The sequence below is a fragment of the Panthera tigris genome, chromosome X (assembly GCF_018350195.1).
Source record: "Panthera tigris isolate Pti1 chromosome X, P.tigris_Pti1_mat1.1, whole genome shotgun sequence".
Lineage (NCBI taxonomy): Eukaryota > Metazoa > Chordata > Mammalia > Carnivora > Felidae > Panthera > Panthera tigris.
The window spans coordinates 120,215,118-120,239,483 of NC_056677.1; positions in this window are offsets into that span (position 1 = coordinate 120,215,118).

A 24,366-nucleotide genomic window follows, 5' to 3' on the forward strand; every position below is an offset into this window, starting at 1 on the left:
TGGTGAAGGCAGGGGTTTGTGCTTGTCTTCTGGGGGAGGGGCCTGCCACGCTGGGACTGAGGCAGCCTTGGCTGGGAAGGCAGTCCATCAGAGCTCAGGTGGGTGGGGCCTGGTCGCTGCAAGTTAGGCAGTCAGTGTCTCTGCTGGGATGCCTCCTGCAGGTGGCTCTGTGTTTATGCTGAGCAGTTAGGGAGGGAAATGGTGGCGGGTAGCTCCTATGTTCCTGGAGAGGCATCTCCATGAACTGCCTCTCAGGGACAGACTCCAACAAGAGTGAGTCATCGCCCCACTGTATGCCCCAGGTGTTCTTCAGATGGCTGTTTCCACACCATCTGCCCCAAGGTTGTTTGCCTGCTTCTCTCCTGCAGCTGTGCCCTCTAGGCTCTAGCCCAGCCAGTCTTGCCGACCTTTAAAAGTCCAGCCTGCTTTAAAAAAAATCTATACCAAGCAAAAACATTTTGCAAAAAATGATACAGAAATAATGACTATTTCAGACAATCAGAATGGAAAAGCAGAAAACATCCCTGTCAATAGCTGATAGTACAAATTGAAAGGAAATCAGCAAGTCATACAAAATCTGAGCAAAATATAAATAAATACAACCTAATTGATGTGCACGCACACACAGACACACACATACATATCTCTGATCATTTCATTCAATGATGACAGAATCCATGACTTTTTCCAGCACATGTGGAACATCTACCAAAATTCACTATATACTGAGTCATACAGAAAGCCTCAACAAAGTTTTAATGATTCAAATCATTTAGAGTATGTTGCTTGATCATGTTTGATCACAGTGCAATTAACATTCCATAACTTTTCCCACACAGCATGGCCCTTGGAATTAAATGTACATGTATTCAAATGTACGTTCAAATGTTCTACCGCATTATTCATTCATTCCCTTATTCATATATTTGGCAATACCTGTTAAGTGTGTCCTGCATGCCTTATATCATGCATGACTCTGGAAATAAAAAGACAAATATTACACAGTCTCTATCATCAAGTTACTTAAAAGGCATTAAGGTACATTTGGCATTAACGCAAACTTGGTATTAAGGTCAAATGTATTAAGGCAAGTTGGGCATTGCCTCACTGAGCCTAAACTCTTTCATTTGTAAAATGGGAATATTAATATCTAAATTATATAGAAGTTATGAGGATGAAATAAATACAAACGCCGGAACAGAACCTGGCATAATATTTGTCCTCCATTGACGATAGCTCCTCCTTTTCTTTTCTTTCGCTTTCCGCATTTTTTTCTAAATTACATTATTGGTCTGATAAAATTGGTGAATAAAATCCTTGTTTCTTCAGAGAAACTCTCCTTGTTAAGCAGGAGTATGGCTTCTCCCAAGATGCATTTTCACGATCAGCTCTTACTCATTCTCTCCCTGTTTTCCACCAATGAAATAGAAGCCAGGATCCTGTTAACATGAGGCATCCCTGGTCTGTTTCTTAAGCAGGACGAGACAATGCAGAGCCCCCTGGAGTGCACGTCCTTGTTATAGTTTCATGAATTTGACCCAATGTGCTTTACAACTGAGCTACAGACCAAGTGTGTTGAGCGTCAGAATATTATAGTTGGTAGTCATGCACTTTTCTAGGACAAGCACTTCAGCAATAAAAGACCACACTGGACTCTCTTCTGGGTGTGTCCGCAATGTGAAGCCAACTTACAAGTTATCAGTAGTGGTGTCTGCAACTTGTAGGAGAAAACTTTACATTATTACTGAAAATCATAAATTTATCCTTCCTTTATTTTTAGTTTACAGAATATGTGTGAACCATGTAAGAAATGAGGTGATTCATATGTCTAAGGCTTAATGTCATCACAAGTAATTGGTTAACAGTATCTGTATTTCTCATGCATAGGTGTATCGTTAATAATAACTTTACATGCCTCCTACACAAAGCATATGCAGCCTTTTCTCATTTGTTAATCTTGCACACCATCAACATGTTATCAAAAAGAATTTCCTTATCTCTTACCTGACCAAATACTAACACGACATCTGTGTGAATCAGCTTGACCAACGAATTTTATTTTTCTCTCTCTGCCATACAAAATTAGTATTTGCTTTCTTATTTTCCACAAAATGGCCTCTCTGTATTGATATGTGTTTCTAAAGAAAGAAAATATAGATGGGAGTGATGATTTTCTATGAATTAAATAGATATCAATAAGATATTAGCTGTAATTATTGGCTATGCCAATTTTCCACAGTAGCTCAAAAGCCAACGGGAATCTTCATTATATATTCATGTTTTAGAGGTTTATGCAAAAATTATATTGATAACCAAAGAAAGACTTGTATAAAAAGAACACATTTTTTTCATTGCTTAATATTTAGTTGGAGATATTTTCTCTACCAAACAGATCTTTAAAGTCCATTTACATTTCATGAATTTACAAGAATTTTAAGGAGGGCCAAGATAAGTTTTGCAACAAGTCTGCTAATTTTTTTCAGAATAGACATTTAATTTACATGAACCATCTTAAACCAATAGCTAACATGGTATATCTGGATATAAGGTCACATCATAGCTGAATTCATGCCTGATTAATATTTAATATATATTGATTACAACTAAATAACAAACACTCTTCTAAGTATTAACACAATTTTCTACTCCTAGTAGGCTATTAAGTACTATTATTAATATTCATATTTTACAGATAAAGAAACTAAGACAAAGATAGTTTCATTGATTTGTCCCACATAATAGGATAAAAACAAAAATCAGTTGCTGGCTACATCTATTTACAAGTGAACAGTGCCCTAAAGGACATTCCAAGTAAATGATTTTCTCTTAAGTAGCTGATTTTCTCTTAAGTAGCTTATACTACGACCCTGTAATTTTATTATTCTTTCATTAGCCACTGTCTCTCTTGAAGCTCTGGGAAAATCATAGCAAATTCTAAATAAATTATAGTGAAATAATTCTGATTCTCTATAGTACATTTTATGAATCAGGACCTCCAAAATACTGGTGAATTAGATTAGGGATCATGCACTTACTTGATTTAATATGATCATTGTGATGCCTAATGCCATGTGTCAACTTTACTGGGATAAGGCATATACAGATGGCTGGTAACATTTTATTTCTGTGTATGTCTGTGAAGGTGTTTCCAGAAGAGATTACCATACGAATCAGTAGACTCAGGAAAGACCACTGACAACAGTGTGGGTGGGCATCATTTAAACCATTGACAGCCAGAATAGAATAAAAAGGTATTAGAAGGCTGAATGTACTCTCTGCTTGACCTGGGGCACCCAGCATCTCCCGCCCTTGAACATCAGTGGCTCCTGGTTCTCTAGCCTTCAGGTTCGGGCTAGGACTTACACCACTGAACTAGAACTACACGGCCAGCTTTTCTGGGCTTTTCAGTTTTCATAATCACATGAGCTAATTCCTTGTAATAAAACTTTTTATATATCTCTATATATCCTATTGGTTGTTTCTTTGGAGAACCCTGACTAATACAATCATGTGCTCTTTATATCCTACATATTTTATAGTGGAATAAAACCTGGAATTGTATTAAGAAAGATGAATGATTTGCAGCTCTGTTCTTAAAATTTTTGTGACTTTGTGAAAGTATTAAAAGTAAAAATACTTTGTGAAAAGTATTAAATATTTAAGTATTTAATTTTCACTGAGACCCATGTAATTATTATGACTAAAACCCTGGATGTTTGTACATAATTTTTAATCAACTACTTTTGCTTTGTCTGTTTTTGTTTTTAGTTGATCAGCAGACTTGCTGCATTGTTCTCATTAGTTGATAATGTTCTAGGAGATCTAGTATAACTCTAAGAAGACATCTTCTTGACCTACTTATTTTCATTTCTGTTTCGACTCATTTTATTGGAGGACAGCCTTCAACATTTTTACTCAGATAAAGATGTATGGGTGTTATGTCCTCTGAATCCACACGTCTAAATTTTTTTTTTTTATTTTAGTCCCCAGATAACCGTAGTTGGGGATGGGTCACAATCTTCATCTTCTAATGGCTTGTAAAAAATGTCCTTCTCACTTCCTGTTTTGGGTATTACAAAGGATTCAGAGTAAACCACCTTGGATTTTTTTAAAATACTGTCTCCTTATTGGAATTCATAAATTTCTCTAGGGTATCTCTATCTTTTCTTGCATCAGTCCTCCCTGGAGCCCTTTCAATTTGCTGGTTCAATCAAACCTTTTCATTTATGAGCCCCTTTAATTTGCTGAGTCAAGTCTTCGAGTAAAACTAAATTTTTTCTATCATTTGTTTCATTCCAATTTCTCTTCCATTTTATTCTCCAGGAATTTTCATTTTCCTGGATATATCTTGAAAGTTTATTTTTCTTTCCATGATTTTTATTTTTGTATATTTTTGCACTATTTTAGATTTTCTTCAACTTGATTTTTTGGTCTACTAATTCAGTTCAGTTTTCAGCAGTGATTATCTTCTTTTCCATTTTATATATTGCAATTTTAGATTCAAAATCATCTTCCAAAGAAAATTTTGATATATTCTGCTTGTATTTCTTTAAGAGCTCACTTCTGTCTTTTTCATTAATTCTATTTAATCGAAGATCATCTGTATTAAAAGTTACATTGAATTCCTTCCCTCATGTTACTACAAGAGAATTATATTTCTCATTACTTAATCACAGTTTTCTGTTCCCCCTTGCACGCATAAAAGTCACTTAGAGGGTATTTTTGAGAAGTGGCAAACCACGTGGTGGTAAAAGGCACGGGTTTTGTGGGTCACCATTAAAAGAATAGAAAACCACTTCACAACCTGCCAAGATGTGGCGATGAAACATTTCTGCTCCCAGGTTTCTTGGGGATACAAACCAAAATATGGGAGTTGAAAACAAAGATCAGTTCCTCCGAATGAGCACATCATTTAGAATAATTGCCTTTTCAATATGTATAATTGACAATAAGTTGATACAATGTTCATCACAACTCTCAGGAAAGAATGTTAGATAAAACACTGAAGACAGGACAGTAGACTTCAAAGAGAACATAGTTAAAGAAGCTTTTTAGGTGCTTCTCCTACACTAATCCATCATAAGCACAGGCACTGTCCTTGAACCATACTTCCATTCATGCTCCTCAGATTTCCTCTCTCTGATTTTGGATGCTGGCTACCTCTTTGTGTAGCCACAGGGCCCTGTCAACCTCAAGTACTTGGAGCAATTCATCCAGTGCCGACACAACCCCCCCCCCACCCCCACCCCCCACCGCCACCTCTAATTAGTTTTACTGGATGCATCAGGGATCAGGAAGAACAATCTATTATTATATGCAGCAAATGAGTAAACATACAAATTTAGTCCTTTGAAGAGATTGATAGACTGAGGTTCCTTAGGAAACCCTGAAACACTGGTCTTCACCTCCAAGCTTTGAAGAGAGGCAAATTCTCTCTGCTGCTACTACTCCCTCAGCTCTCATCCGGCCTCCAGGAGCTAAAGTCATTTGCATCGTCTCTGTCCAAAGATCTCAGAGAACCTGCTATTTTATCTAGATGGACTCTGCAGGCTCACAAACATGGTGATTCTACTTGATGTTTCATTCCAAATACAAAATCAGAAGGAAAGGGAGTCAGTAGTGGATGATCCACCTTCCCATGCCACCCAAACGGGCAAGGGATCCAGAGTGAAATCTTACAGAGAATATTCCTTTATCAGTGAAATGGCCAAATTCATATTTAAACAAAAAATTTTTTAAGTTTATCTTGAGAGAGAGAGAGAGAGAGAGAGAGCAGAGAGAGATGGAAACACAGAATCCGAAGCAGGCTCCAGGCTCCAAGCTGTCAGCACAGAGTCCGATGCGGGGCTCGAACCCACAAACCACGAGATCATGACCCAAGCTGAAGGGGGATGCTTAACCAACTGAGCCACCCAGGCGTCCCTATCATATTCATTTTGAAAATTGAAAATGGTGTCAGGGGAAAATGACATTGTTTCTGACTGAATGCACATGTGTAAGTATTCAACATCACTGAACCTAAATTAACCATGAGACTCAGAATACATTTTAAAGATGTTTATGATAAGTAGTCTGCTCTGATTGAATCTATTTATACTAAAATGCTGTACTAACCAATTACCACATAAGAGCATTTTTACTGAAATGCTAATTACCTACCACTGAATTTATTCGTAAATTATACTAATAGAAGAGTCCTTGATAAAGAATAAAAGTGTAAATAGGAGAAGATCCAAACAGAGTTAGAAAACAGAAAAAAAATGAACCTAGAAGAAGATAGAAATAGGATGAAGTGCCCTTTTCCTTTTCCCGCTAAAATTTAGTTTAGCTTTCCAGGACATCCCAGGTCAAACAATGTTTAACGCTTTAATCTGTTGATTAAATTAAATTTCCCAGCCATTCCTATGGGTGGAAAGCCATTTGCTGGGCAACATTAACAAAAGAAAAAAAAAAAAAAGCAAGGAAAATGATCTATTCAATGTTAATTTTTTTTTAATCTTTATTTATTTTTGACAGAGTGAGAGAGAGACAGAGTGAGAGCAGGGGAGGAACAGAGACAGAGGGAGACAGAGAATTCAAAGCAGGCTCCAGGCTCTGAGCTGTCAGCACAGAGCCCAATGCGGGGCTTGAACCCAGGAACCGTGAGATCATGATCTGAGCTGGAGTCAGGCACTTAACCGACTGAGCCACCCAGGCGCCCCCTATTTGATGTTAGTTTTAATTCACTTGTCTCATTTTCTTTTGTTAGGATTGTCCCAGCAAAACAAGGATCACAGCCATGAACCAGGCCTGAACATTCCAAGCAAGTTCTCTGGTTTTGACCTCCTGAGGAATGAGCTTTAGGAGAATGATGTTAAGAACCCAGAGAAGTCATACTGGGTCGCTGCCAAAATGCTTTTTTGAAATCAATATCCTATTCAACAAAGTATCAAAGGCAACTCAATGGAGAAATGATAGCCTTTTAAACAAATGATTCTGGAACAATTGGATATCCAAATTAAAAAAAAGAACCTTTGGGGCGCCTGGGTGGCTCAGTCGGTTGAGTGTCTGACCTTGGCTCAGGTCATGATCTCACGGTCTGTGGGTTTGAGTCCCGCCTGGAGACTGCTTCCCATTCTGTCTCCCTTGCTCTCTGTATTCTACCCCTACCCCCCCCCCCCCGGCTCATGCTCTGTCTCTCTCTCTCTGTGTCAAAAATGAATAAACAATTAAAAAAATTTTTAAAAAAGAACCTTTACAATTTCACATAGGTAATAGACCTAAATGTAAAATGCAAAACTATAATACTTCTAGTAGAAAATAGTGGGGTTTTTAAGATACAACACCAACAGCACAACCAATGAAAGAGAAATTAATAGTTGGGCTTTATTAAAATAAAAAAGAAACTTCTGCTTATGCCAAAGACTGGAAGAAAATATTTTCAAAACACAGAGTTGACAAAGGACTTGTATCCAAAATAAAGATAGTAAAAATCAAAAATAAGAAAATGAAATTAAGGAAAAGGAGAAGATACCCACACTACCCAAAGCAATCTACAGATTCAATGCATTCCCTATCAAAGTGCCAATGGCATTTTTCACAGAACTAGAACAAATTACTCTAAAATTTGTACGGAACTTCAAAAGACCCCAAATAGTCCAAGCAATCTTAAGAAAGAATAACCAAGAGAGATGCATCATGCTTGCAGATTTCAAAGTATGTTACAAAGCTATAGTAATCAAAAGAGTATTGTACTGGCACAAAAACAGATCTATAAGTCAATGGAACAGAGACCTCAGAAATAAACTCATGCTTATATAGGCAATTAATTTATGACTAAAGAGGCAAAAATATACAATGGGGAAAAGATAGTCTCTTCAATAAATGGTGCTGGGAAAACTGGACAGCTACATGCAAAAGAATGAAACTGGACCACTTTCTCACACCATACACAAAAATAACTTCAAAATGGGTTAAAGACTTAAGTATAATCCCTGAAACCATAAAACTCCTAGAAGAAAAAATAGGTAATAATCTCTTTGACATCATCTTCGTAACAGTTTTTGGATCTGTCTCCTCAGACAAGGACAACAAAAGGAGAAAGAAATAAATGGGACTACATCAACCTAAAAAGGTTTTGCACAGTGAAGGAAATCATCAACAAAATGAATGGAAGGAGATGTTTGCAAATCATATATCTGATAAAAGATTAACATCCAAAATATATTAAGAACTCATACAACTCAATATCAAAAGAACAATCTGATTAAAAAGTAGGCAGAAGACCTGAATAGACATTTTTCCAAAGAAGACATACAGATAGCTAACAGACATATGAAAAGATGCTCAGCATCACTCATCATTACGCAAATGCAAATCAAAACCACAATGAGATATTACCTCACGACTGTCAGAATGGCTATTATCCAAAAGACAAGTAATAACAAGCGTGGGCCAGGATGTAGAGAAAAGGGAACCCTTGTGCACTGTTGATGAGAATGTAAACTGGTACAGCCACCATGGAAGGCAATAAAGAAGTTCCTCAAAAAATTAAGAATAGAACTACCATATGATCCAGAAATTCCACTTCTTGGGATTTATCTGAATAAAACCAAAAATATTAGTTTGAAAAGACATAAGAAACCCTATGTTAATTGCCACATGATTTACAATGGCCAAGATACGGAAGCAAGCTAAATTTCCATCAACAGCTGAATGGATAAAGAAGATATGTTATACATAAACAAGGAATATTACTCAGCCATAAAAAAGAAATCTTGCCATTTATGATAACATGGATAGAACCAAGAGGGGATTATGTTAAGTGAAATATGTCAGTGGAAGATAATACCATACGATTTCACTTATTTCACTTATGCGGAATCTGAAAGACAAATGAACAAAACAAAACAGAAACAGACTCATAGATATAGAAAACAAACTGATGATTACCAGAGGGGAGTGAGTAGGAGGATGGATTAACAGGTACAACCTTCCAGTTATAAAGTAAATATGACAAAGGAATGTAATGTACATCATAAGGAATATAGTCAATGATATCGAAACAACTTTACATAGTAATAGATGGTGACTAGACTTATTGTGGTGGCCTTTTGTAATGTATATAAATGGCGAATCACGATGTTGTACACCTGAAACTAATACAATATTGTATGTCAATTATTCTTCAGTGAAATTTTTTAAGGGGAGAAAGACCTGAATAGAGCCTTACCAAAGACAATATACATATGCAAATAAGCATATGAAAAGATATTCAAGATCATGCCATTATAAAATTGCAAAGTAATCAACAATGATATACTACTAGACATTTCTTAGGGTGGCTAAAACACAAAAACAAAGTGGCAATAATAATTTCTGGTGAAGATGTGGAACAACACAAACTCTCACATTCTTGGTAGGAATCCAAAATAATATAAGCATTCTGGAAAACAACTTTGCAGGTTTTTACAAAACTGATTCTAGTTTACCATGCAATCCAGCAGTTGTGCTCCTAGGTATTTACCAACCAGATTTGAGAACTTATATTTACACAAACACGTGCATGTGAATATTTATAGCACCTTTATTTATAATTGCAAATATCGGAAGCAACCGAGATGTCCTTCAATAAGTGAACAGATAAACAAATTATGGTACATCTATACAACGGGATAGTATTCAATGATAAAAAGAAATGAGCCGTCCAACAAGGAGGACACGGGTAGATCATAAAGGTATGTTGCTAAGTGAAAGAAGCCATTCTGAAAAGGCTGCATACTTTATTATTCTAATTATATGACATTTCAAGAAAGGCAACAATATAGAGACAGTACGAAGTAACTAACTGGTATAGATTCAAAGGAAGGTCAATATGTTGAGTAGGTGAAACAGGGAGATGTTACCATTGTGGAAAATTACATAAAGAGTGCATGAGATCTCTCTGTATTATTTCTTACTGCTGCAGTGAACCTACAGTGACCTCAAAATAAAAAGCTTAATTGAAAAACAAATAAAGTGAAATCAATTTCAATAATACATTGTATTTAACCGTATATATTTAAAATATCATTTCAACATGTAATCAATATAAAATAGCAATATCACGTTTTACATTGTTTGGTACTAAGCCTTCCAAGTCTGGTGTCTCTTTTACACCAACAGCATATCCCAAATCAGATGCCTATTTTCCTCAGGAATGTTTAATCTATGTTTACATTTTATAAGATTTAATGATTGAAACATTACATTCATATGTTCAAGTTATCCCAAACACACTTGAGTATTTCCGAGAATTGAAAGTTACCAAAAAAGCATTTTCCTTTAATATCTCTAGCTACATGGTTAAAACTGGCTCATCTTTTTAGAAAAATTGATTTGACTTGGAAGCAAAAACACATTAGTTTCAAACTACATTTGTCCACACGAATTACAGTCACTATCTCTTGCGTCAATTTAGCATTATTAATATTTAATTCAAAGGGTTATTTTATAAGCTGAATGTAACTCTAAATGCATCAATATATACAAAATGGTCTTTGCATTTGTCTTGTAGTTTATATGTCAATGTATATAGTGCTGTCAATTATAATTAATACCTTCCATATGTTGATTCATAATAGAAAAATGTGTAATGTCCTTATTATTGGTATATATTATTATGAAAAGTTTCCATTTTTGTCTACATTTTTATACTTCTTTAGTTGGGTAACAAGCTTTTCCTTTGCTTGAAGCTTCTGTTCCATCTCACTGAGATGCAATGTAGCATTGGTGAGAAAATATAAATCACAGCATTAATTTTGTCTTTGATTATTGCATATTTGGAAATTATATTTTAAAAAAAAATCTTGGGGAACCTGGGCAGCTCAGTCAGTTAAGTGTCCGAATCTTGATTTCAGCTCGGGTCATGATCTGGAGCCCCACATCAGGCTCTCAGAGCCTGCTTGGGATTCTCTCTCTCTCTCTCTCTCTCTCTCTCTCAAAATAAATAGACATTTTTTAAATCTTGAACCGCAATTCATGGTACACTAAATCTTTGTAAATCTCTTCCACAACTCGACCAACGAGCATTGGCACAGACCATAAGATCATGAAATTTGCTGTTTGCCATTATTTTTATCAGTTCCATAAACTGGTGATGATTTAAGAACATTGCAGTTATATAGTAAGCAATTTCACCACTGAACTCCTGATATAGAGTCTGCTTCAGAAAATCGTATCCTAGCTGGAACACCACCTTTTGTGATACAATCTGTTTTTCTTATCTGGCCGAAAGTCTTCATTGACAGATGGAAAATACTCAAAACTCTCCCATGAGTTTGAGTTTGTAGGCTGAAAATTTATATTTCTTCATAAATTTGGATGCACCTTTCCACAAAATGTATTTGAAGTATTAAGTGGGCCATGTCTCTTATTATACATGGACTGGTGACCTGTGAGTTGAGACTTGTTTCAGTAGGCCTTTTGGAGTACTGTGTGGGCTCTATAACTAGACGCATAGTGTAAACAAAAAGGGAGTCCGTGGTCATGATGCACTGTATTGTAAACTGACTGCAAATTTAATCCAAGAGCTCTCTAATGATTATAGCTATAGATTGCTATAATATATAGCAATAGATTGTTAAGTCTTCCATATTTGAAGTATCCAATTGCACTCAGTATGGATCCCACTTGTTCTTTTCGATTGATACAGAATTTTCAGCAGCAGGCAATAAAGCCAGTAATATAACAAAAATGGGTCTTTTCACCCTTGTCTACTTTATCTCAGTACTGGCTAGAGACCGTGGATCCAGAACATCAGAAAAAATATCTTCTCAAAGCATCCTTTTCCTTGTGGTTGTCACTGAGTACTTAATTCTAAACATCATCCATGATAGGATGTAGACAAAGTATTATTTCTTATTATTTTGAAGATAAAGTCTCTCTAATTCTTTACCTTTAACAACTGGAAATACACTTGAATGCATACTTGCTCAAGCTGCATGCCTCCAGCCTTCTACATTCTCAGGAAAACACCTGAGTAGAAAAAGAAAAAGGTATGTATCACACAACGTCCCATCATTTCATAGTACCTAAGTTCAACACAGCAAAAGAAAAGGCCACTCAAGACAGTGAACACAATTTGTCTCCAGAGACAGGGCCATCAATCAAATTATTTTGCTTCCTCTCCCATCATTGAGCATATTGGGGCCAGGCTATTGTCTTGAACAACAAAAAAAAAAACAACCCTGCTCTGCTGGGAAACCAGTGAAAATATCAGATGTTACCTGTGTCTGTTCTTGCCTATGCAGCAATCTTTGACTCCTAGCTGTGCTACCAAACTGTTATCTGTGAGAGACAAGTATGTGCATACCCAAGGATGTACTATACTGCCTGGAAACTAAGAGACACCTACAAAACAGAAAATATTATTAGTGAACCCTACGTTCCTATGGGGAGCACACATTTCAGAGCGGGAAGTATCTCCTTATTTTAGGCACTGAGATGGAATATTTGTTGCCGTGTTACCAATATTTTATCACCAGAAAAGTCAATCCCTTCCAGAAATGTCCACAACCTAGTTAATGTCAGAGATGAATGTAAGAGAATTGGGGATTCTCTGCATTGCCTTTAGTGTCCCTTTGTACACAGGTTCATATTTTCAGTGACTCAGCAAATATATGCTAGGGATGCTAATCAATGCCTTCTAATGAGACAAAGGAAAAAAATGACCACATATGGCCTTGGCATCATTAGAGAATGAAGATAGAAAATCTGGCCCATTTTGTGGGTCCCTTAAGTCCATTAAAGATAAAATAAGTGTTCTCAAATTGTTATATCGTGTGCTTTTAGTAGAATCAACATCCAAACCTACACCTGGGTATCTATAGGCCATTGTTTCTCTTCTTGAGTTTCTATACATGCTGAGCACTGAATCCACAGGCATATAGAGCCTTCTTCCCAGAGTGCTCTCCCAACATCTCTCTGCTTACCTAAGTTATACTTCCTCAGCTTAATTTCTTCCTCCCTGGAGAGGCTTCCTTGATGGCCTGGGTTTCAAAACTCAGAAAGTCTACAGCAATTTTTGAGTGTGCCACTTGGGTGGTATTTATCATGTGCTGGTTCCAAGCCCTCTATCCTTTGGCAGACCCAGGATCTAACACAGGACCTTACAAATAGCAAGGGCACAGCACTCTGTTCCAGAGTGAAGTACTCCTTTTATTGTATAAAGGAATTAGGGGATGAATATCACAGTGAAAGAGAAAACTCTGTCATATTTTAAAATTTTGAATATTTGGGGCGCCTGAGTGGCTCAGTCAGTTAAGTGTCTGACTTCGGCTCAGGTCATGATCTCGTGGTCTGTGGGTTCGAGCCCTGCGTCGGGCTCTGTGCTGACAGCTCGGAGCCTGGAGCCTGCTTCGGAGCCTGGGTCTCCCTCTCTCTCTCTGTTCCTCCCCAGCTCGCACTCTGTCTCTCTCTCTCCAAAATAAATAAAGATTTTTAAAATTTTTAAATTTTGAATACACGGAATTCTGCCCTAAATCCACAGCCTACAGCCTTGATTTCACTCCCCTCGGAGGATACAGTCTGGGGTTGGTGAGGGCAAGTACCACAGCGTAGAAGCCTCTCTAACCTCCCACCAGCCAGTGCTTAACCTACAGATTTATATACAGCCACATTCAGCGAATGCCTGCTAAATTCGTGGGTTTTAATGTGGTGAACATGCCCTTGCAGGACACAGAGAATCTCCAAGGGGTCCACAGGCATGGCTACCTCTAAGGATACCAGTTTTCAGACCCTCCACCTCCTTACGTCCTCTTTTGAAAACTAACCTGCCTGAATGCACCAGTGGTCCGGGCCTCATACTGATTTGGCTTTCACAGGTCCACTTGAAAATTGTGTTCTCCTACTTTACAAAAGGAAGGCATCCAACTCACCCATCTGGCATCTCACTTCAGTGCCCTAGGTTATACCGATGTCCTCTCAGGTGCCAAACAAAAAGAAATTTGGAATATCAGTGCAAATTCCCTTAAACAAAGAAATGGTTTAAAATGTATTTGGATTTATACTGAGAAGTTCCAAATCCAGATATGTTGTAGGAGAAGGTAGCGATGAAAATTATTTTTGTTTAATGATCTCTCTTCTTCCACGTCCCAAGTATTTTTAAAGCGCTCATTGATCCATAGAGTTCTGTGAGAGCAAACCAAAGAGAGCATTGTTAAGAAATATGGACGGTGTGAAATATTTCAGATGTGTGGCAAACTGAAAGCAATGCTTTGTGATTTGGAATTCGAAAGTGATATGGAGTCACGTAGGCTGTATTAATACACTTATTTCAGATGGAAAAAAACGAAGTCAGACTTTTTTTCTGACAGAGTCTGATTGGTTTGACAATGAAGACTGCCTTTGGTAATTAGTTTATTTGACAAGTCAATTTCCAAATTGTGAATAAGTTAAATCTGCGGCCCCACAATTTTGAAAAGCAATGTATTCAAAGCTTGTGACAAGATAAATCATTTTATATTAAAAACATTTTCTTTTTAGAAGCAAGTCAAAATTAACAATATTTTAATTCCTCAACGCTTTCCAAGTATATAAAGGCACCTATAAGTAAAAAAGGAATACATACAACTAGGATGCATTTAAAATTTTCATAAGAGTTAAAGGAGTCTTTATTTTATTTCATTCACTGCTTTATAATTTTAGCCTATAGTAGTGTCTGATACATAGTAGGTGTTCAATGAATATCTGCTGAGGAAAGAATAAAGATTTTTGTATTCCCCAGGTACTGGTTCTCAGCATGTTGGAGAAGAAGCAACACATCAAATTTTGGAATCTCTTTTACTCTTGCACCATTTGCCACTTTGCGAAGTTGGTAAAATTGAATGTTTCACTTTCATTTAGTGTGGTCTAGTTCAGTCTTTTGCTCCTGAATTGTATCCAAAATTTGTTCACTTTTTTTAGGTATGAGGAAAGAAAGTTTGGTGATACGCCTTTGTTCAGTTATCTTCGAAATCCAAAATTTGGAAAGACTTTTATATCTCCCATATTTACGAGAAAAATGAAGACAAAGGGAAATTTAATGACTTAACACATTACTACTTGTAGTCAGAGTATACTACTCTTGATGGTGATCATAATGTACTCTCTAGTGAACAAATTAGCTTAACAATAGCTGTATCAAAAAGAATAAAATTCCTAGGAATAAATGTAACTTAGGGGGTGAAAGAACTAGACACTGAAAACTCTAAGATATTGGTAAAAGAAATTGAAGAAGACACAAACAAATGGAAAGATATTTCATGCTCATGGATTAAAAAAAAATCATATTGCTAAAATGTCCATACTACGCAAAGCACTCTACAGATTCAGTGCAATCCGTATCAAAATTCAAATGGATTTTTTCACGAAAATACCAAAAAAAATCCTAAAATTTGTAAGGGACCACAAAAGTTCCCAAATAGCTAAAGTAATCTTAAGAAAAAACAAAGCTGGAGGCATCATGCTTCCTAGTTTCAAGCTATACTACAAAGCTATAGTAATCAAAACAGTGTGGTATTGGTACAAAAATAGACACATAGCTCAATGGAACAGAATAGAGAGGCAAGAAATAAATTCATGCATATTTGATCAATTTATGACAAAGGAGCCAAGAACATTTGGTGGGTAAAGAATAGTCTCTTCAATAAATAATGGTGGGAAACCTGAACAGCCACATGCAAACGAATGAAACTAGACACTATCATATACCATAGACAAAATTCAACTCAAAATGGATTAAAGACTTGGACATAAGACCTGAAATCATACAACCCCTGGAAGAAACATGGAAGGTAAACTCCTTGACACTGGTCTTGGCAATGATATTCAGATTCAACACCAAAAGCGGAGGCCACAAAAGTAAAAATAAATAAGTGGGACTGAATAGAACTAAAAAACTTCTGCACAGCAAAGGACATCATCAACAAGATTAACAGAAAACCTACGGAACGGAAAAAATATTTGCAAATCATATATCTGGTAAGGGGTCAACATCTAAAATATCTAAGAAACTCATACACCTCAATAGCAAAACAGACAATCCAATTGAAAAATGGGCAGAGGAACTGCATAACCATTTTTCCGAAGAAGATATATAGATGGGCAACAGGTACATGAAAAGGTGCTCAATGTCACTCATCAGCAGAGACGTGAAAGCCAAAACAATGAGATATTGCCTCACATCTGTTAAAACACTGTCACCAAAAAGCAAGAAATAAAGAAATAAAAGTGGTGGTGAGCACGTGGTGAAAATGGACCCCTTATGTACTGTGGGTGGGAATGTTAATTGGTACGGCCCTGATGAAAAACAATATGGAAGTTCTTAAACACTTAAATAACATATAGAACTAGTGTATGATCTAGCAATTCCACTTCTAGGTATATATCCAAAAGAAATTCAAACAGAATCTCAGAGATATCTCACTCCCATGTTCATTGAAGAATTATTTACAATACCCAAGATATGGAAACAACCTAAGTGTCCATCAACAGATGACTAGATGAAGAAGATGTGGTGTGTGTGTGTGTGTGTGTGTGTGTGTGTGTGTTATTCAGCCATGAGAAAGAAGCCCTGCCATTGACAACAGCATGAATGGACCTTGAGGGCATTATGCTAAATGAAATAAGTCAGAGAAAGAAAAAAAAACTCACCGTATTAATTATGTAGAATCTGAAAGAAGGAAGGAAGGGAAGGAGGGAAGAAAAGAAAGAAAGAAAGAAAGAAAGAAAGAAAGAAAGAAAGAAAGAAAGAAAGAAGAAAGAAAGAAAGATAGATTTCAACTCCTAGAAAGAGTAGAAAAGTGGTTGCCTGAGATTAAGGGGTGTAGGAAATAGGGAAGCTGATAAAAAGTTAATAAAAGGGGGGTGCACCTGCGTGGCTCAGTTGGTTGAGCATCTGACTTCGGCTCAGGTCATGATCTCTCGGTTCGTGAGTTCGAGCCCCACATTGGGCTTGCTGCTGTCAGCACAGAGCCAGCTTCAGATCTTCTGTCCCCTTCTCTTTGCCCCTCCCCTGTTTGTGCTCTATCATAAATAAACATTAAAAAAAGGAAAAAGTTGATAGAAGGGTAGAAACTTTCAGTTAAAAGATGAAGATCACATGTAAAACATGGTGAATGCAGTTGATATAACACTGCACTGTATAACTGAAATTTTCTAAGAGATTAGAACTTAAATGTACTTACCAAAAAAAAAAAAAAAAGATAAATATACTAGGTGATGGATGTGTTGGTTAACTAGATAAGATCCCTTCACAATTAAAAAACAATTGTGCACTTGAAACTAATATTGCACTCTATGTTAACAAACTGGAATTAAAATAAAAACTTAGAAAACAAAAACAATTGACCCAACAGAAACAACCTAAAGCTTACTACTCTGATTCGTGTTTCCTTCAAATGGATTATTCAAGGATCAAACAAGAATTACATTATGCTTAAATGTTGTTGTTTAAAAACCAACAGCAAATCTAAAATCGTCTTTTCTGATACTCAGGGTAGGATCTATTGAATGTCATAAGTAATACTAGTTATATGCTTTGTTGTTTTGAAATTCAAGGTTTGTGCCTAGATATGAACAAATAAATAAATATCAGTACACTGGATTTTCTAAAGAGTCCTAACCAGAACAGTAAAGATCTTAAAACCATGAAATATGAATAAAAGTTGAAACTTCCTAATTATTACCCTGAAAAATAGAAGAGTCATGGTTGATTGACAGCTGTCATTTTAAAATGTGAAAATAGTCATTTGTGTTTCCTTCAATAGGATTTGGGCAAATTAAAAATTATACAAATTGTCAATTAAAAGGAAGACTCCTAACAATTCAGCATATAACTAGAAATATTCATTTCTCTATAACTAGAAACATTAAAATACCCTTTTCAAGGATGCTATAGGTTGTATTAACTCTTAAGAACAAAATTAGATATCTTTAATACCCGTTATTGAACTAAAATCCCATAATTCTATGAATCCTATGATGCTACCGCTAACTTGTGTTGAACATTTATCATATGTGCCCATCACTGATTGATAGTTTTATCTGTTTTTTTCTTTAGACTTATGTGATAAGCCTTATCATCATCATTATTTTTCCTATTAACAAACTGGTATTTTAAGAAACTTATCTATACTGTCACAGGCAGCAAATGGGTGACCTAAGACTTGAGACACTTGCAGGCTGCCTCCAAGTTTAGATTGACTGAAATAATTCACCTTTATTATCTTATTTCACTGTAACAACAAAGTAGTTGGTGGTGGACATAGTAAGTCACCATCACCATTTCAGAACAGGAAGTGTTCAAATATGCAAAATCTATGGTCAACTTGCCTAAGATTACACAGTTGCTGACATCAGAACCGAACCTTGAACTCCAAATCCCCAACTTCCAGCATAGATTTTTTTACTTTAAAAAAAATTATGAGAAGGAAAAGCCAAACTCTAAACTTTTTTTGTAAATAGAATGAATTCAAAAACCCAATGACAACTGAAGTAGGAGAATTCTTTAGTATTAGCAATTATAATATTCTCACAGGGGTTGAGCCTCCAAAATCTCTGCCTTTAGCTGTGATACATGAACTGAGACAGGAAGATAAAATAACTGAAGGGCTTTGGGAAGATTTATACGGTCAGCACCTGTGCTAAACTGTCCCATGGATTCTCAGGCTCAGTGAGTTTTATATTATGTGAAATTTTAAATCCCACTGCTGAAGTCTACAGACATTTTTGTCTTCTGTCTTTGACAGAAATTGGGAATAAGTCATCTAAAACTTGTATGATAATCCTCATCCTGCAAACCTTACATAACTTTAGTTAAGTCCAAAAGAGCAAAGCAAAGTGCTCCAGAAACTTCCTAGATCTACAGACATAAGAGTCTGCCATCCTGTTCCAAGAAAACAGGAAAAGACCAGGCATCTTTCCTTAGGGAGCAAACAATTTATCAGTTCTCTCTTTAATATAATTATACGTTGATTAAATGGCGTCACATTCTCAAGATTAAGCTCTGAAATTAGAGTCTTGTGAAGGTTTATTTTCAGCAACAAGATGCTTCTCCTAGGAAAGAGTGCACATGGATTAATCTTCACAAAAACTCAGAGGCTGTGAATTATACTTCAATTAAAAAAAAACTCATAGACCACATTTTTCAACACTGTTTGAAGCCATTTGCTTTAGCTGTTGATTGCATTTCTGAATTGTGGTCTTGGTACCAAAAAGTTTATAAGTACAGTAAATTAAATTTGGAATACTTGTCATATTGGAAAAAGAAAGGAGGACCGTCAGTGAGAGATCATATTACTTTTTAGTCCATAATAAATATAGCCGAAATGCAAACTGATAACAGTTTTAAATCTATTCTAACTTTCAGTATGATTCAAGCTTTAATACTGATGCTGCAAAAGGTCATAGGTTTCAAAAACCTTGATAAACCAATGGCCTAGTTGTTAAAAGAAATTTGTTGAAAGCATAGTGTAGCTACTTTTTGTAGTGAATTATTGTCATATAATGCCACAATCATAGAGGAATTATCCCCAAGACTCTGGTGGTACTGAAAGGGCACAGGTGACAATCCAACATGTCCTTTAAGAACAATGTATTAAGTCCTCTCTTTGGATTGAAGCTTTAGAATTCTTTCTCTTTATTCAGTTCATTCACTGTAAGAATATGATGAGAACTGTTTTCATCTTTGAAAACAGGCAATTTTTGCCCGAGCTTATTTCTTTCTGAAAACACTTTATTAAAATAATAGAGGTCTAACACAATACAAGTACAAGCAATGCATGTTTAACTCTCTTCATCTCATTTCCTTGGAGCTATAGGAACAGTAGGCCTGTGTTCTGCTTTTTAAGATCTAACAGGTCAGAATTGTTTACCTATTTCCAATGGCATATTATGTTCTACACATTCTAGTCTGTCATGTTTTCTCACCACCTACTGCCAGAGATCTAAATCTATAATCTATGCCACAAATTTTAGTTGTTTGTTATAGAAGCCCTCCATTCTTGTGTCACTTTGTTAGGCAGAAAATAAATGCTAGCTGCTGTAACAACAACAACAACAACAACAACAACAACAAAAACCCTACAATCTCAGCAGTTTAACATAGTAAAGATATGTTCTCACTCACGTCACAATCCAATAAGATGTGTCCCAAGCTGGCAAGTTCCACTTGATCTTTCAGAGCACTAAGCTTTATCTAGCTTATCAGTTTTCCCCTCCCTAGGTCATTGACATCATCTTAATACAGAGAGCCAATAAAGAAAGGGAAAGAATATGAGATTGCTCATGCAATTTTGTGGACCAAGACTAGAAGTGCTATACATCACTTCTGTCCACATTCTATTGGCTAAAAATCAGCAGACAAATTCACTTACAGCAGAAAAAGTAACATGAGAAAAGAGATACATTTTGCTCTTAAGAAGAAATACCAGCATATCATCTTGTTGGATGGATCGAGATCATGGAATTCTCCTTAAAAATCTTTGACCGTCTTTAACTGGTGCATCATCAGATTTTGCAATTTTACCTATTTCCTCATATATATTCATAAGAGGCACACTAGGTCCTATATCTCTTAAGACGTTACACAAATAGGAAAAGAATTTTTTCCGTGGCAAAATTTCCTAGTGATATCATTAATAGTGAAGGAATTACAGCAACAGGGTAACCTTATGAATTTTATGCTTTCATGATTTACTAAAAAGTAAAATAACCCTGTCAAACTCAAATAATGGGTAATTTTTTGAGGAAGTTTGATCAGGCTCCAAAGATAACTCAAGCAATGTTAAAACCACGAAAAGCCCCTTTCATAAGAAGTTATTCCACATGCAATTCAAGCCAGTAATAATAGTAGTAATAATAGTAGTAATAGTAATAATAATAATAATAATAATAAAAGATAGTCTGGGGAAAATAAGGCAAAGAAAACTGAGGACAAATCCTTCATTAAGATTTGACCAATCTTGGCTTTTCAACTCCTCTCACCACACAGGCCAGCCTTTCCCTAAGTGTTGACCATCACCCTTTTCCAGAAATTCGTCCACTTTGACTTCAACCATCTGGTGAGTCCTCTTAGTTCTAACCTGTAACTGTCCTCAATTTGTTTCAATTAATTCCATTAAAAATATATTTAGTGCCTAATATGTGAAATTTGTTGTACTACTCACTGTTATATTGAATCATCTGTACAATACGGTCTTGGTTCCCCTACAAGGAATTTACACTTAATTAAAAAAATAGCTCAGAAACAAATAATGACTATAATAACCAGTACTTTTTTCCATACTTACTATTTTCCAGGAGCTCTTACAATTACAGGTGTTCTCTTACATAACCCTCCAAAGTAAGTACTATTTAAATGTGTTGTATTACAATGACTTCATGAAGTCAGCATTATTGTTATCCCTGGTTTATAACAGATCAAAATGAAGTAAAAGAGAAGTTAAACAACTTCTCCAAGGTCACAAATTTAGTAAATATATTTTTCAAAAGATGAAAAGTAACAAGAAAATATAGATCCACACGAAGTATTATTTTAGCACAGAAAAAAAAAAACAGATTTGTTTTTATCCTTTAGGAAGGCTTCCTAAAACAGGTGGCTTTGGGCCTGGGCCCCAGATACTGTATTGTAACAGTTTTCTCTGACTGCTTCTGTGCACAGTACTTTACTAACTCCTTTTCTATTGCTCACCAATTAAATGTTGGTACCAAAGCTAAGCCCAGATCTTTTTCTCTTTTTTTCTCTTCCCTTCCTTTTCCATATACCCATGATGATCTGAAGTATACTGGAATTTCTTTATTTCATTCATTTATTAACACCTTACATTCCTAAAAATTATGGAACACTACAAAGAACTTTTACTTAAGAGCGTTATATCTATCAATGTCTTTCATGTTTTAAATTGAAACTGGGAAATTTAATGCTAACTTATTAATTACCTTTAAAACAACAAAAATAAGACGATTACATCTTAACATAAATGTTTTCTGAAGTGACTATATTTTCCAAAACAACAATAAATATAATGAGAACAGTGGTATTGCTTTACATTTTTAAAAATTTTATCTTTAAAGTTTATTTATTTATTTTGAGAGACAGAGAGAGAGCAAACACACACACAGATGCAGGGAGGAGGGGCCGAGAGAGAAAGAAAGAGAGAGAGAGAGAACCTGAAACTGACAGCGCAGAGCCTGATGTGGGGCTTGATCATGACAAACCATGAGATCGTGACCTGAGCTGAGATCGAGTCGGATGCTTCACCGACTGAGCAGCCCAGGTGCTCTGTTGCTTTACATTTTTAAAAACTATCCTTAATGTCTGACTTAATAGAAGACTGTTGGATTTTCCTGTTTCTGCATTTGGTCTACTATAATAAATTGTTTTGGCTGAAAAATATTAAGAAATTAACCTCAAGCAGATCTCTAATTTCAAAATGAAGGAACGTTTTAATAGTGTTTTCAGACAATTGGATATTTTCCTTTGATAATACAGAGAAAGTCAATATGCAATGGGTTTTTTTTTTTTTAACAGTTGAACAGCAAAGAACTTTATTTGTGGATACCGAAATCATTCATTGGCATGTAAGAAATTAGAGAAGTAAATATGAAGTGTGCAAGCAATGGTTTTTTAAAGGTGAATTGCATTGCAGACTCTGAAGCCATATGGATGAAATTTTCTATCGATTACATTAAAATCCATTGGCCTCTCTTGCACTTTCAGTGGATCTTTTATGCATATGTGATTTCCTAACACCATTGTTCCTAGTTATGCAGATCTTCCAAATATTGCAATATTTCATTATACGGTCTCAAAAGTCACATTAATATTAGCACTAGTCTCATCAGAAAATACTTCATGTGTTGGGAAGCTGTCAAACTGACAGTGATAGATACATGTTTTCCAAAATTATATTTTTTTCCACTGGAAAGCTCAAATTTTACCATTGGGAATAAATGCTATCGGTTATTTTCCTTGAGGTTATAAACTCACTTATATCATTTTTGATAAAATGCCTACCAAATACCAGAGTCTGATAACCACAGTTTTGTCAGTTGTTCTATCAAAAAAAAAAAAGGGGGGGGTATTCTGTAATAGAAAACAGCTAGTTTGGCTCTCAACTTAGTCACAGAAGTCCTTTCTTTGAAGAGACAACTGTGATGCTATGGTGTGCGGCAGAAACAGTTTATCCAAAAGGCTCCCTTCTGGCGAGAGCCCTTAATGTCAGAAGCCTCAAAACGCCCAGGTGGGGACCGGTGAAAACTGAATGAGCCACATAATAGAGCTCTGTTTAGCTCCATTTAATCTCTAATTTCTGACCAATGCCAGAGACTTGAACTTGTAAAAACATCAGGAGCTGAAACCTGCTGAGAGGTAGACATGAATAAACCGTTCAACTGCCTGTTTCCTGCTACTGGGTTTTACCTTCTTTGTAAATGTTACTGACAGGAGAGCCTGAGACCCTCTGGAAGCTTTCTGATTTTTCCGGGGGAGGGGAGGTGTTAGTGATAATGTATATCCTATGTTTCAACTCACACTCAATATGTTCGGTCTTCATGAATATGCCATGTGCCTCCCTCATCAGGCTTTTTTTTTCCTCTCCATCTGGCTCCTCCTTTTTTTTAAAATATGAAATGTATTGTCAAACTGGTTTCCATACAACACCCAGTGCTCATCCCAACAGGTGCCCTCCTCAATACCCATCACCCACCCTCCCCTCCCTCTCACCCCCCATCAACCCTCAGTTTGTTCTCAGTTTTTAAGAGTCTCTTATGCATCAGGCCTTTAAAAAGCCCAAGTGGGGACATATGTTATAGCATTTAAATGCTATGATTCTGTATTCTCTTTAGTAAACCTTTGTTACTCCAGACTGTTGTAATCATACGGCCCACTTTCTAGTCTCTAGTATCTGGCATTGTGAGGGCCATATTGACCATATTGACAGTATTTTTCTAAATGCAGCTCTGAATACAGCCCTTCTCTATTCAAAAAGTTCTCTTAGTACAACTTGATGGAAATTCCCTCACTTGTCTTCTCTGCCTTATGAAATGAAAGCTTATTTTTCAAGGTCAAATATTTGCATTGCCTGAGACACAGCAGTGCTTAATCCGTGGTAACTATCTTGAAGTTCCTGAGTTAAAATATCACTTATTCCTGAGACCCTACATGATTACCAGTCTGTAAGTCACTTAAAACATATTGAATAGCTAATCTATAAACTGTTCTACACACTGTTCTAGCAATTCATAGAGCAATGAACAACACGTGTAATAATCCCGCCCTCAGGAAACTTAGTCTACTGCAGAGACAGTTAAACAAAGATTAAATCCATAATATAATGTTGGGTAGTGATAAGACCTATGAAGAAAAAT